Source organism: Mirounga leonina, unplaced genomic scaffold (assembly GCF_011800145.1).
Source record: "Mirounga leonina isolate KUSES-001 unplaced genomic scaffold, KU_Mleo_1.0 Mir_174, whole genome shotgun sequence".
In the NCBI taxonomy this organism is placed as follows: domain Eukaryota; kingdom Metazoa; phylum Chordata; class Mammalia; order Carnivora; family Phocidae; genus Mirounga; species Mirounga leonina.
In genome coordinates this window covers 40379256-40392957 of record NW_023270451.1, presented here as the reverse complement: position 1 = coordinate 40392957, position 13702 = coordinate 40379256, and the positions used below count along the sequence as shown (strand labels likewise).

At 38.8% G+C, this 13702-nt stretch overlaps 1 protein-coding gene across 4 annotated transcripts in view; it reads right to left on the bottom strand.

The window, feature by feature from the left end:
- MPP6 (membrane palmitoylated protein 6) overlaps positions 1 to 13441 on the bottom strand; it is a 127336-nt gene extending 113895 nt beyond the window's left edge. For 3 of the 4 annotated variants that reach the window (XM_035020756.1, XM_035020755.1, XM_035020758.1), the window contains exon 1: positions 13306 to 13441. The gene's annotated coding sequence lies outside the window, so the exon portion shown is untranslated. Of the gene's footprint in view, positions 1 to 12572; positions 12721 to 13305 lie in introns of those variants that run through there. The other variant, XM_035020757.1, reaches the window with a different exon arrangement.
- Between the last annotated feature and the right edge of the window lie 261 nt (positions 13442 to 13702).

Genomic DNA, 13702 nt, shown 5'->3' with positions numbered 1-13702 from the left:
CACAAGACACATAAAGTTCGCAGAAAAAAGCCACCCTAAGAGGGGCAAAACTACTGGAAATATTCATCCAATTAAAGTGTCTAAGATCTAGCCTTAGGATAAGAACATAATAAAGAAATCAGTGACAATCAAGTATACTGTAAGCTGCTGGAAAAAAAGAGTGTTAACAGAAAGACAGTTTCTAGTCAATCCTAGAAAAAAAGAAGAAATTGATGGTCTCTAAAATTGCCCACAGGAGAACTTGCCTACTCTATATTCCAGGATTTCTCAATCTTGGTACTATTGACATTTTGGTAATTCCTTGTTAATGGGGAGGGGGGGTGTCCTATAAATGGTTTAGCAGCATCTCTGGTCTCTACCCACTAGATGTTAATAAGCATCCCCACCCCCCCCCCCAATTGTGACAATGAAAAAGGTCTTTGGAGATTACCAAATGTCCTGTGGGAGGCAAAACTGCCCCCTGAATCAGTGGTATATTTTAAATAATTAAAGAGATGCACCAAGCTAATACAGTTTGACATTTCTAACAACAAAACACTTCAATTTTCTTGCTTACCTAGAAAATGTCTCATAATAATTTGGCTTTATATAAAAAGTATGGTCATGGTTGTAAGAAGTATTTGCTGACCATACTTTACATATGCTAATAATAAAAATCAAGTCACACACTTCTCTTACTTGCCCACAACTTCTAACATTGTTTTAAGCATCTTTTGGCATTTGAACACTTTTAAAATTTGTTTTAAAATTCCTTGTTTAACATTCCTATAATCTTCCTTACTATCAGTATCTTGATTTTCTAAGTTTTTCTTTTCTCCATTTTTTACAGTTCCTCTACCCCTCCCCTCCACGACAACCACATAGCTCATTCATCATCTTCTCTGTAAATATCATTCCTTTGAAAGTTAACAGTATATCATGCAGGGATAAATGAAATGTGACTTACTAATTAATACCCAGGTAAGTGATCAGAAAAGACATTTCCATCCTTTAATAATGATAAAGCGGTCAAATATAGTTGAGAATACCTGCTTAAATCTAGAGAATACAAGAACATATTAAAAAATAAGAACCTGGTATGCCTGGGTGGCTCAGTTGATTAAGCTTCTGCCTTTGGCTCAGGTCATGATCCCAGGGTTCTGGGATCAAGTCCCAATATCAGGCTCCTTGCTCAGCGAGGAGCCTGCTTCTCCCTTTCCCTGTCTCTCCCCCTGCTTGTGCTCTCTCTTGCTCTCTGGCAAATAAATAAAATCTTAAAAAAAAAAAAAAAAGAACCTACATGATCTCAGATTGAGCCCTGAGTTGGCTCCCTGCTCAGCGGGGAGTCTGCCTGAGATTCTCTTTCCCTTTCCCTCTCTCCCTCTGCTCCCCTCACCCTGCTTGTGCACATACCTGCTGGGGTGCAAGCACAGGGTGCAAGCACGCGCTCTCTCTCTCTCTCTCTCAAATAAATCTTTAAAAAAGAAAATAAGAACCTACGTGAACCTTTAAAACAAGATGAGGACTTACCTTGGGAAAAGATCCCCAAACCCTGAAAATCCAGGGACTGCCCTTTGCCTAGGAATCCCTTGAAAACTTTGAGATACCTCTATATGTCATTTGATAGGCCACAGTGAATTCGTAATTTCCCTATATTCATCTCTTATTCTCCATTCCCTGTGCCACCACTTCCAAGTTCTTATTGCTTCACCTTTAAATTATCACTGCAAGTCTCTTCCCACTATTCTCTTCTTCACTGTAACCCACTCAACACAAGACTATCATGTAAAAGTGTCATTTAAAGACAATACTAGATTACAAAAACTTTTGTTATCTGAGAATGTTTAAATTTCTCTTAAAATCTAGCTTTTTATCTATTCAGCCTAATTCCTCTATTCTCTAATATAAACTATATTCTCACCACATTGTTCTTTTTTACTTAGTATATGCACAACCACACATCTCTTCCCACTTAAATGCCTTCACTCATGTTACTCCACCCAACAATATCCTTTTTTTCTTAGCTATTCAATACCTAATCAATTTACGATACACTTCTTGCTTTTTTAGAATCAAAACTTTAGAGCTAAAAGGACTCATCTCAAAATTCAATCAAATGAATGGCAAGTCCCTCTCTACAGATGAGAATTCCTTTTTCTAAACTTCAAACTCTTTCAGAACTTAGTTGCACATGATAGAATGCTATTTATATGCTAATTCGTGTTGTTTCCTAATTTCAGTAATAAATATTAAACAGAGCCTATGAGCATAGGACAATGCTTGGTTGAGGGGATGCTAAAAAAAAATTCTTTCCTCAGGTAAACTATATAAAGTAACCCTTTTATTGTGTGAAATATATATATACATATATACACAGATTTACTTTTGATGAAAATTTCTACTTGAGTGTAACAAATTCTAAGCTGTTCTTTTTGGAGGTATTTTGGGAAAAGGGGAACTTCATGTTTGGAAGAAAAAAGAGAAGGGAAATTAAAAGATGGCAGAGTAGGAGTAGAAGATATTTGCAGTGCACTCTCAGAAGAGACAGAAGAAGGGACAAAACAAATTCCCAGCCTTCGATCTGGAAAACAGTCTATTGGGAAGGAGAGAAAGGATATGAGAATGAGGACAGAGCCAAGTCAGTGTTCCATTATGTTATGTTCTGATGAGTGCTGGCATGAAATTATCATGGGTAGAAAAGAACTATAAATACCCACTCAGCTCTAGCAAGCTGAGTGAGTTAAATAAAGGTTACTAAAAGCTTTTTTTTTTTTAATTTTAAATATCCAAGTTATGCTATCTCTAGAACAACAGTTGGAACCACAAGTTGGAGTAACTTTTAAGTAGAAATAATAAAGGCTCTTATTTATAAGAAAACTTAAAAAACGCTTCTTAAAATTTTAAGAACTCCCCACCCCATCCCCCCCAGATTGGAAATCCTGAAAAGTTTCTTTCTTCCCTGCTTTTAGAGGGAAAGCAGAAGGAAAAAATCAGGATTATGTGAGTTTTATAAAATCTTCGAATGGGTAATTTCTTACCCATTCCAGGGGTAAATGGAAAATAACTGTACAGTCCCTGGTATTGCCAAATTTAATTGCATAAAATGTTGTTGATCTGTTTGATATATTTTATTTAAGGTTTTAATTGGATGAACATTAAAAGTTTATAAGGATTTTTAAGGGTTCATTCACAACCACAACTCCTTATCCTTATTTCCCCCATAACATCTTAAATTCCTTCAGGGAAAATTTCTCTACCTTAAGGTTTTCAAGAACCTAATGCTAAGAATGATGAGGGCATCCCTTGATGACTTCGCCTATATGCCTCACAAGGTGCTCTAACCTTCTTAAAAACACGGTTTAAAGTTTTTTCATTTATCCCCCATTCCAAAAGATTACTAGTTTGAAAAACATTTGAATCAACTTACATAAAAATATGCATGATCACTGTTTAATTTCTGAAATATGCAACTTCAATGAATTAAATTTCTTTAACTCAGTTACCCACGTTTCTTATATCAAAATCCCAGATAGAAGGGCATTTAATAGATGAATAAAAAGACGTAAAATTTTATTTATGTAAAGTTAAATTTTCCATGAAACATTTTATTATATGTATACAGACATTATATATTCTAGGTACAAGAGAAAGACAAATCCACTTGAAGACAGCCACATTCATCCAAAATACTAAAAAATTCCTTTTATGAGATAATGGACCATTAGCAACATATTACAACTATGGTCATTCTCTTCATTAAAAAAAAGCTACATTATAAAACACTATTTACTTCTGTAGACTTTTAGAGGGAAAGCAGAAGGAAAACATCAGGATTATGTGAGTTTTATAAAATCTTCGTATTACGTTGGAAGGAATCTTTGAGGTCACATAGTCATCTTTCCACCCAATCTCCCTTTGTAAATACATTTAAATATCATGTAAAAATAAGACTTATTAACTTTAGTTAACAGCACATAATTTACTGGACTACTTTAAAAGCAAAGTTCTTTTAAAAAAATATTTACTAAATGAGATACAGCTCATACTGGAGTGAAAGAAAATGAGAGTTATGAATCAGGAAAAGGCAACTGAAAATGTTGTTATTCAACAAACATTATTCACTGCACATATAACACTGAACCAAACAGTAAGAGAAGAAAATGATACTGACAATTACTGGACACTTAAAATGTACCAGACTCCATGCTAGACACTTATATTTTCTAATTAAAATCTTACACTAACACTATAGATATTATAACCTGTTTTAGAGATGAGGTATATTGAGTTTAGTGCTAACACCAGACGTGTCTGCCAGTAGGCTTACTGTCTGTACCACACAGAGCTCTGAGTTCTGAAAAAGTAAAAGAGCTGGAAGTTAGAAAAACTGGGATTACAACCCATGTCTAATTGTCCTGCCATGCTAAGTAAGGAAATGATGAAATGAAGACCCTAATTTCAAGGAATTGTAGGATTTAACTATGCAAGCAGTAAAAATATTTTGCTAGTAAGCAAAACTCCAAGTAATATTTATTAATAATGAAAAGCCAATGTTTCCTTTAGTAGAAAAATAACTCAAGCAGTAAGCTGGTATAGCAATAAGGTACTTATAGTATTATCCTATAATTTATAAACTGTCATTTGTATTAAAACAAAATTTTCTACAACTTCCAAAACTTTGGAAGCAGCTAGGACATGAGCTGTCATCATATTGCCAGATTAGAAGCTATGCAAACTAGCTGCAACTGGGAGTAGTATTCCCAGTATCTTAGGGAGTCATTTTCTATACAAAACAAAATTTCTTTATATATAATATATAACATTAAACATATATTTCTTCATATATAAAAATGTATTTTACATATACACACACACACGATATTTTATTTAATACAAGACCATAGAGTTATATCATTCTTCATATGAAAATCAAGTTGAATGCTTTGGAGAGACCCAAAGAAAGCAAGTGACAAAAAACCCAAGAAAACAAAACGCTGTCTGCTGTATAATTAAACATAAGCACACAACTAAAAACACCTGAGGAGTCTTAAAACGCTACAAGGATCCTACACTCCGATTCTTTCCTAAATTTTTAAGTTCTTGCTTCAAAGCTAGGAATCAGTGATAATGCATTAGTTTTTAGAAGAATAATGACACAGAGCTCCAGAGAAAAGATACATACTCAAAGACTGGCACATAAATGTACAGTATATATTTTTAAGTAAAAATATATTATTTAAAGTATGTGTGAATCATTTTCGACTCCTCACTTAAATCAGCTGTCAGTCAACCACAAACTACCACCAGTCATAATCAACTCAGATTAGGTTTTACTCGTGATATGTGCTGCTTTGGTAAAGGTATAAAACTTTTTTCAGGAATGATACATAAGAAACTCCTGGCAATAGTTACCTTCAAAATAGTGTTTCTCAACCTCGGCACTACGACATTTAGGGTTGGAGAATTCTTTGTTGTGGGAGTCTGTCCTGTGCATTGTTTGTAGCCTCCCTGGCCTCTATCTGATAGATTCCAATAGCAGCAATCCCCTCCAGTTATGACAGCCCAATGTCCCTGAGGGAAGTGAAGGGAGGGCAGGAAGATCATCCCTGGCTAAGAAACACTGATTTACAAAGAGAGGGACAAGATGGGGCAAAAAGACTTTTACCAGCCCTCCTTTTCTGGACTATTTGAATTACTATTGTAGTAGGCAAATGGTCCTCCAAAGATATCCAGGTCTTAGGCCCTGGAACCTGTGAATGTTACCTTATTTGGAAAAAGGGTCTTGGCATATGTGATTAATAAGAATCCTGTGACAGGGAGATTATCAGGGATCATTACGTGGGCCCTAAATGCCATTATATGTGTCCTTAAAAAGAAAGGCAAAGGGAGATTTCTCTTTCACGCACATAGGAGAAGGTGTTAAGAACAGAGCTAAGAGAGATCTGAAGCCCTTGAAGATTAAAGCAATGGAACCACAAGCCAAAGAATGCTGGCAGCTACCAGAAACATGAAAGAGGCAAAGAAGAGATTCTCTTGTTGAGCCCCTGAGGGAGCATAGCCCTGCCAACACCCTGATTTTGGTCCAATGATACTGATTTCAGAACTCTGGCCTCCAGAATTGTAGGAGAATAAATGTCTTTTGTTTTAAGCCACCAAGTTTATGGCAAGACACAGAAAACTGACACAATCATATAAAGGTTTTTGATTTTAAAAATCTGATGAGCAAATGAGATAATGTATGGAGAGCATTTAGTGTAGTCCTAAAACATAGTAAGCATTCAATAATATTGTTCATGCCATTGACACTATGACTAGGCTGCAAGCTCTTGGTACTGAGAAGAAAAATTAAGGAGGTTCAAACAGTAAAACCAGGCATATATGCACCAGGCTTATGTGAATGAAAGCACATAAATCAGCCACTGACATGGTGTGTAACTGCCAGTTATGTAAGTGTTGTGCTATAATTTGTCCTGTACTGAAAAGATAAATTGTGCATGAGGCCAGCCAATGTAGCTTCTTGGGAGAGGCAAGTATGAACACTTATTAGTAAAGAAGAAACAAGGGAACAAAGAAGGGAACAGTATAAAAGTGAGCAAAGCAAAGGTAATCAATTTGATGCTTGTAGAGATATTGATCTGGCTAAAGTAGACACCATGGTAAGAGACCAAATTCTAGGGTTAGAGTTATGTAAATGGCATAGGACCCTAAAAGCTATGTTAACGGATTTGGTTATTAAAGAGAATATTTTACAGAATGTATTACTTTACAAATATTGGCTCTTGTTGATTTTAAAAATATAAACATGATCTGGCCCTACACCAGACTTACTAAATTAGAATCCTCTAGTATAGAATAACTCTAAAGGATTCTGATGCCTACTTAGGTGGAGAACCCCTGTACCAAAGTCAATTCATGGTAAATGACCTAAAGAATAAAAATATTATAAAGTATATATCATACCCTAGAAGTATGTATTTAGCTAAAATGGCCTAGCATTTTCCTAGGTTAAAACTCCTAAGATGTAGCCCCTCTAGGTTCCACGACATACTTTCTCTAAACCATATGCCCTTGATCTGCTCATTTTCCTCATACTTTCTCACAAATTGGTCTAGAAAAATTTCATGCATCCTCAGCCGCACTACCCCAGTTTTCATATCTTTCTAACCCAACTAAGATCAACAATATTTTATAGAACAAAGGAACCATGTAAAAGTAAAGTTCCAGTAATACATTATATTATAAACAATTTATAAAACTGCCCTGACCATTTATTGCAATAAAATCTTAAGTATTTTTATCAAATGAAATTCTAAATCACTTTAAAAAGATTTCCAAAAGCATAAAATTATCAAGTGGGTCTATGAGAAGCTAATAAGCTAATCACAGTTCACTTCAATCTACTTAAGTGCCATTAAGTAGCTAACAAAGTGCTAGGCTCTAAAAGATACAAAGTATATGGAAATCTCAGTGATTTAAAAACAAACTTCACCAGCACTAGGGTAAAAGAAAGGGTGATCTGGGAAGATGAACTGAATATAGTCCTAAAAGGAATCTCCTCTGTTGGGGGGTGGGAGGGTATGTGACCTTGCTGGGCTTTACCCTAGCCTGGGCTTGTTTCATGACTAAAGCTAAAAATAAAGCGACACAAGTTAGTATTCAGATAATTAAGTTGAATATTAGCTCTTTTCTCTCCCACAAACACCTACATCAATTTATGCATATTCGCAGGTATTTCTATTTACCTTAGTACTCTCAGAAATTTCACTCACATCAAATTCTATTGATTTATATTTCCACCAGCAATGTAAGAGAACACCTGTTAGTCTCTATCCTCCTGAAAAGTATTATCAAATTATTTTTTGGTCTTTCTAATTTGTGAAAATGGTACCTCATAGTTTTAATTTATATTTATGTGTGAGGTTGAATATATATGCTTAGGGACCACTTGGATTTCCTTTTCTATGATTTATCTGTCTATAATCTTTTCCCCATCTTTACGGATGGTCTTTTTCTTATCAATTTACAGGTATTCATTACATATCAAGGAAATTCACCTTTTGTCTGCAATACAAGTTGCAAATATTTTCCTGTTTCTGTATTATCATCATGCTATTTTTGATCGTTCCTTTCTTTCATGTATATATCTTACTGTCCTAAATCAAACTGTAAATTCCTTCCATGAAAGGACATTTCTTTTTAATATCCCCAGGACAGTGCTTTTCAGATCTTCTAACTTCATATACCAGCAAAATTTAAAAGAAGGGAAACCAAACTTCTAGAGGGTGGTCAAGGGTGAACATTAATTATCACTGTCATCTACTTGGGTTTTCTCTCCAATCCCATTTCACATGGTTACAGCAAATACCACCAAGTTCTAATAGTACAACATAGTTTGTTGAACAGGGGAGGAATGGGTGCTAGATGAATCTCTTTCCTGTTGTCTGGGCTAGTACTGAAAAAAACCGAGAGATGCTGGCAGCCTTATTTTCCATTAAGAGGACTAGGAAGTGATCCTCTGCAGCAAGAGAAGAAATGAAGGAAATGTATGTGGAGAATAAAGAGATGAAGTGTATCATGCTGGTACTGGATGGAATCCTGAGTCCCAACCTTTGGATTCCATCAGATACTCCTTGCATCTTTATAATAAATCTTACCTCTTGTTTATATCACTTAGATGAATTTCTATTACTTATAGCCAAAAGTAGCCTACTTACTACAACTACCATCTACTCATATCATTCCATACAGGGACACTTTAACAAAAGTTGAGGAAGGACAGAACCTCAGATTTTTTTTTTTTAAAGGAATATTTATTTAATGACAGCTGTGTGCCAGGAACAGGTCTGAGTCCTTAAAATACAGTTAAATAAGAGAGCTACAATTACTGTTTCCATGGGGCTTACATTCTAGTGAGAGTAGACAGATAATAAAATAATATAAAAATACAATTTTAGTGTCATTCTAAGTGGGTGGTTAGAGAATACTGCTTATCTGAGAAGATAATATGTGAACTGAAACCTGAAATGTTAAAAAGGAGCCAGTCATGTAATGTTTTAGGAAGAGAATTCCAGACAGAGTGAACAGTCCTAAGTCAGGAACAAACCACGACATTTCTGAGGGACAGAAAGAAGGGCAATGCTAATAGAATATAGAGAACAAGGAGGATGTTAAAGAAGTGGTAAAGGAGTAATAGATCTAAGAGGAAAAGATGTAAGTTGGTGAAGTAAGTAGGGATCAATTCATGTATAGGAACTAGTAGGCAGTGGAAAGGATTTGAATAACTTGAGCTTTACAAAAAACACATGATATTACCTTTAATTCTCATATTGCCTTGCATCACTGATAACTTTAACAAAACAGGCCTTTAAAAATTACCATCCCCAAGTATTTGACACAATCTTGAAGTTAGCTAGAAAGGAGTATTTCCTAAGCAGAAAATATCATTTCTAGTATACCATGAACATTTAAAAAAAAAAAAATTAGGACAAAAGCAAAGCCATTTATTATTATTTATTATTATTTTTTAAAGATTTATTTATTTGACACAGAGAGAGAGACAGCTAGAGAGGGAACACAAGCAGGGGGAGTGGAAGAGGGAGAAGCAGGATCCTGGCTGAGCAGGGAGCCCTATGTGGGGCTCGATCCCAGAACCCTGGGATCATGACCTGAGCCGAAGGCAGACACTTAACGACTGAGCCACCCAGGCACCCCAAGCAAAGCCATTTAAAAAGAAGAATCTAGGATGATAAAATGATAGAAAGAACTACAAATTCTATCCTATCTACTATGATCAAGAATGTACAAAGGTCTTAGTTATGAAAGAACATAAAACTTAAGCTCTTTCTAAGCTACTATAAACATAACATCCTTTGTTTACTGAGTTCACTATTATTGAACTGGACATTGCCAAAAGTGGAAACCAGACTTCTGACTTTAAGAATAGCCACAATATAATGATCAACAAAGTTGTGAGTTTTAATTTTATCTTTGCTATTATGAAAAAGGAAGAACTTCCCCTTTGTGGTGAAACTGGGTACAAGGGATGCTGTAGTATCTCCTCCTCTGAAAGCTTTTTAAGATAGAAGCCCAATCTGTTTGAAGAGGTTCAGATATAGTACACCTCTCTCTCCAGATCTTTCCAGACAGCTAATACCTGTGTACACTAAGCATGTAATTAAACCTACATTGCTACCAAGATTAATGTCAGTAAAGTCAGACTTTGAAAGCTCTAATGTAGTCATGAATCTCATCTTCCATCATGTGAGATATTTAGTTAGCCCACTTAACAACAGACCAAAAAGTAGACTGTTAATAACACAATCTATAAAGAGAGGTACTTTGTGAGTGGTGGTGTGAGTTAAAAAAAATAAAAGTCACTAGACACCTTGATCAAGACTTGATTCCGAGTGCATCCTCCTCAACACATTTCCATCAGTTTGGCAAAGTGATCAGGGATGATTAGCAGCCAGTGTATGTAAAGGAGGGATATGGTCAACCTAAAGTGTATAAAGTCTCCCCCTAGTGGTCACAGACAAATAACAAGAAGAGTGGGGAAATCATTGCAGCCTCAGTGAGACTGACCAAAAATACACTATACAGAACCTGGTCCCTACAAGAAAGAAATAAAATTTTTAATTCAATACTAGCAACCTATCAGTAAAGAGATCTTTTATGCTTATCTGCTTTTATGATATTCATAAATGTAAAGCCTATTTTTGGAAGGAAAGAACCTACAGGTAAAATAAAACTAGCATATTTTTTCTCAGTATATATTTTTAAAGGAATAAACAGTATCTTCAGACAGCCCAGTATTTGTTTTATCTAAAACAGGCAGATGTTCACTCTTCCTGAAATAAATATCAGCACATCCCTCGCAAGTTAACCATATTTACCTGAAGTAGAGTTCTGGTGCAAATTTGGTCACTTACCAAATGAATTGCCTTGAAAAAGAAAATTATCAGTGCAAAACACTCTTTCAAAAACCACCTAGAACTAGATAATTTATAATACAGTAAGTGATGTCAAATATACAAATGGTTCTCTTGCTTCTTTTAATATTTGTTTTCTTGGTGTTTTTACAATTGGATAGCCTTTCACCAGCACTAACCCTGTATTATTTGCAACTCTCAGCAATAATTTGCTGTTACTCGCCTTTAACAAAGCTTGGATGTCAAAAATGTGAAAGGCGTTTAATTAAAACATCTGTTGTCTTCTAACCATCCATAATTAAGTGGTAAAGTACATTAAAAAAAGATGGTAAATACTCAACTTCAATTTTAAAAACAGCCTTTTAAAAAGGTAACACAATTATGGTTGTCTTGGTTATCCCAAGCTAAAAAGGGGGGGAGAGGGGAAGGAGCGAGAGAAGCAGGCTGTGTAGTCTTCTGGAACAATTTCAGCCTGAAATGAGACTCAGGAAAAATAAAGCAAACTGCTCCCTCAAATGTTTAAGAAAATTAGGATTCATTTTTTAAAAATCCAACAGTTGGCTCAAAGAACAAAAAAAAAGATTCTGTCTTATATAGCGCTTCCAGACTTGCTCAAGCACCTTAATTTTTCCAGTGTTTATTTAATCTAGACTGTAATTCATTTTGAAATTCCAGGTGAGAAAGGAACTGAGTAGCATCAATTGGAAAAGGACACACACACATACACACTCGTGGATGTTTTTTCATAAAGATATTTAGTGTGAAACCCCAAAGGACAAAACAGAACAATTAAAAGTGTTACCATTTGAATATTATGTAACCCTAGTCTAAAATAAAAGAAACATGGACCTTAAAAAGTAACATGTTGTGCAAACATATTTTTAAACATGTACTTAAATACATGATAGATTTCAGATACAAATGACCTCAAAATGACACAACCCACAAAAGTTCTTTGTTTACTGTAATGAGGCCTCAGGACATATGATTATAATCAGGCCTGATACCTTACCATAACTGCACAGTAGGTACCTAAAATAAGCAATATTACCTGAGGTCTGTTGTTATACGTATGTACCGCAACTATCTCCGCATTGATAACACAGTGTTACCTCGCCTAATATATTCGACATACATAAAAGTTTCCAAACGACGATATGAAAGATTTCACGGGTAGAAATGGCTGCTAAATCATACTCCAATTTAAGAGCCTTTTAACACACCTCAAATGTTCCGAGCCATATTACAAGACGACCAATTCAGGAAGCATAAAGTAAAATTCCAACAATCCCCAAAGGCGTAGAAAAGAGTAAAACGTGGCTAGCTTGACCTTAACAGGCTGTTTGTAAGTAATGCGGAGAATTTTCTGAGCTTCCCAATCAGCCTTTAATTCCCTTCCTCGCCTGTCCCCAACCCCCTTACATAAACGCATGCCCCAACTAATGAAGTTTAATGGATGTAATCTCCAGCTGTAATCCCAGGAGCTGGTGAGATGGAGACAAAACTCCCAATAAAGTGTTAAAAAAGTCCTTCTGAAAAAAAAAAAATACATATATATCCTCCAACCAATCCACAGCCTGTCATCATACCGGCCGTCTGATCCCCCAACCGCCGCCCCCCTCCCCCCCCCCCCAAAAAAAAAAAAAAAAAAAAAAGCCCCAGTACCTTTCTGGTTCCAGATTATGTACCCAGGATCCGAAAACACTGCCTCAGCAGCGAACACCTCCGGAGCAACGTGTGCTCGGCCCACAACCACTTGGACCAAACGAGTCTCGTGCCTCGGAAGTAGCGGCAATCGTTGCAGAAAGCCTCGTCCCCCAAGAACTTGGGGCTCGGGAGCACGCCAGAAGCCGGCTGAATCGCCCCCTCTCGGCACTGACCCCGAAGGTGTCAGTCACAGCAACTACCGCCCCCGGCGCGGCTCCCCATTCATGCCTTCAACGCCACTCCCGCCGCAGAGAGTGTAGGCGCCCGCGCACCGCTCCCGGCCCCGGAGGGGGCCCCGCGCGCCCCCAGCCCCAGCCTTGCCCCAGCCTTGCCCCAGCCTCGCCCCAGCCGGGGCCGCGCCGGGGAGCGCGTGGAGAGAGACGGGCGCCGCGCGGCGGCGGGCAGCATGGGCCAGACACGTTGCCGCGCTCCGGCCCGCCCGCAGCCCCGGAGCCAGGGGCCCGGCAAAGCGCGCCCCATCTGCGCCTGCCGGGCCGGGTCAGGCGCTCTAGCAGCCCTCCCCGCCCGCGCCGCCTCCGCTGCCCCGGCCCCCCGCGCGCCGAGCCCAGGTGCTGAGGGGGCGGGGCGGGGTCCCCGCGTGGCGCACGGCGACGAGCAACAGGGCGCCCCCGGCCGCCTCGGCGCGCGGCGAGACCGTTACCCGACAGCGTGGGGGCCCCAGTGAACTCACCGGCTCGCACCTCGGCCGCCTCCGCGCCACCACCGCTCCCCTGCGCCCGCCGCTGCTGCTCTCCCTCAGCCGCAGGCGCCGCCGAGCAGCCCCATCTACAAACTCGGGGCTCGTAGTTGGGAATTGCAAAAGCGCCCCCTCCCTCGCTCCCCACTCCGCCCCGGCTCCGGTCGCCGGCGCCCCCGCCGCCGCCGCCGCCGCCACCGCGCGCTCGGCCAGCCTCCCCTCCGCCGCCCTCCTCCTCCTCCGCTTCCCCCTCCTCCTCCTCGCGCCGCCGCTGCCGGGGGCGCGCTCCCTCCAGGCCTCGCGCGTGCGCCGGACGCCGGGGAGCGCGCGCTCGGGCGCGAGGAGGCGTCACCACCTCCGCGAAGCCCGGCCCCGCCCCTCCGGCCGCGCC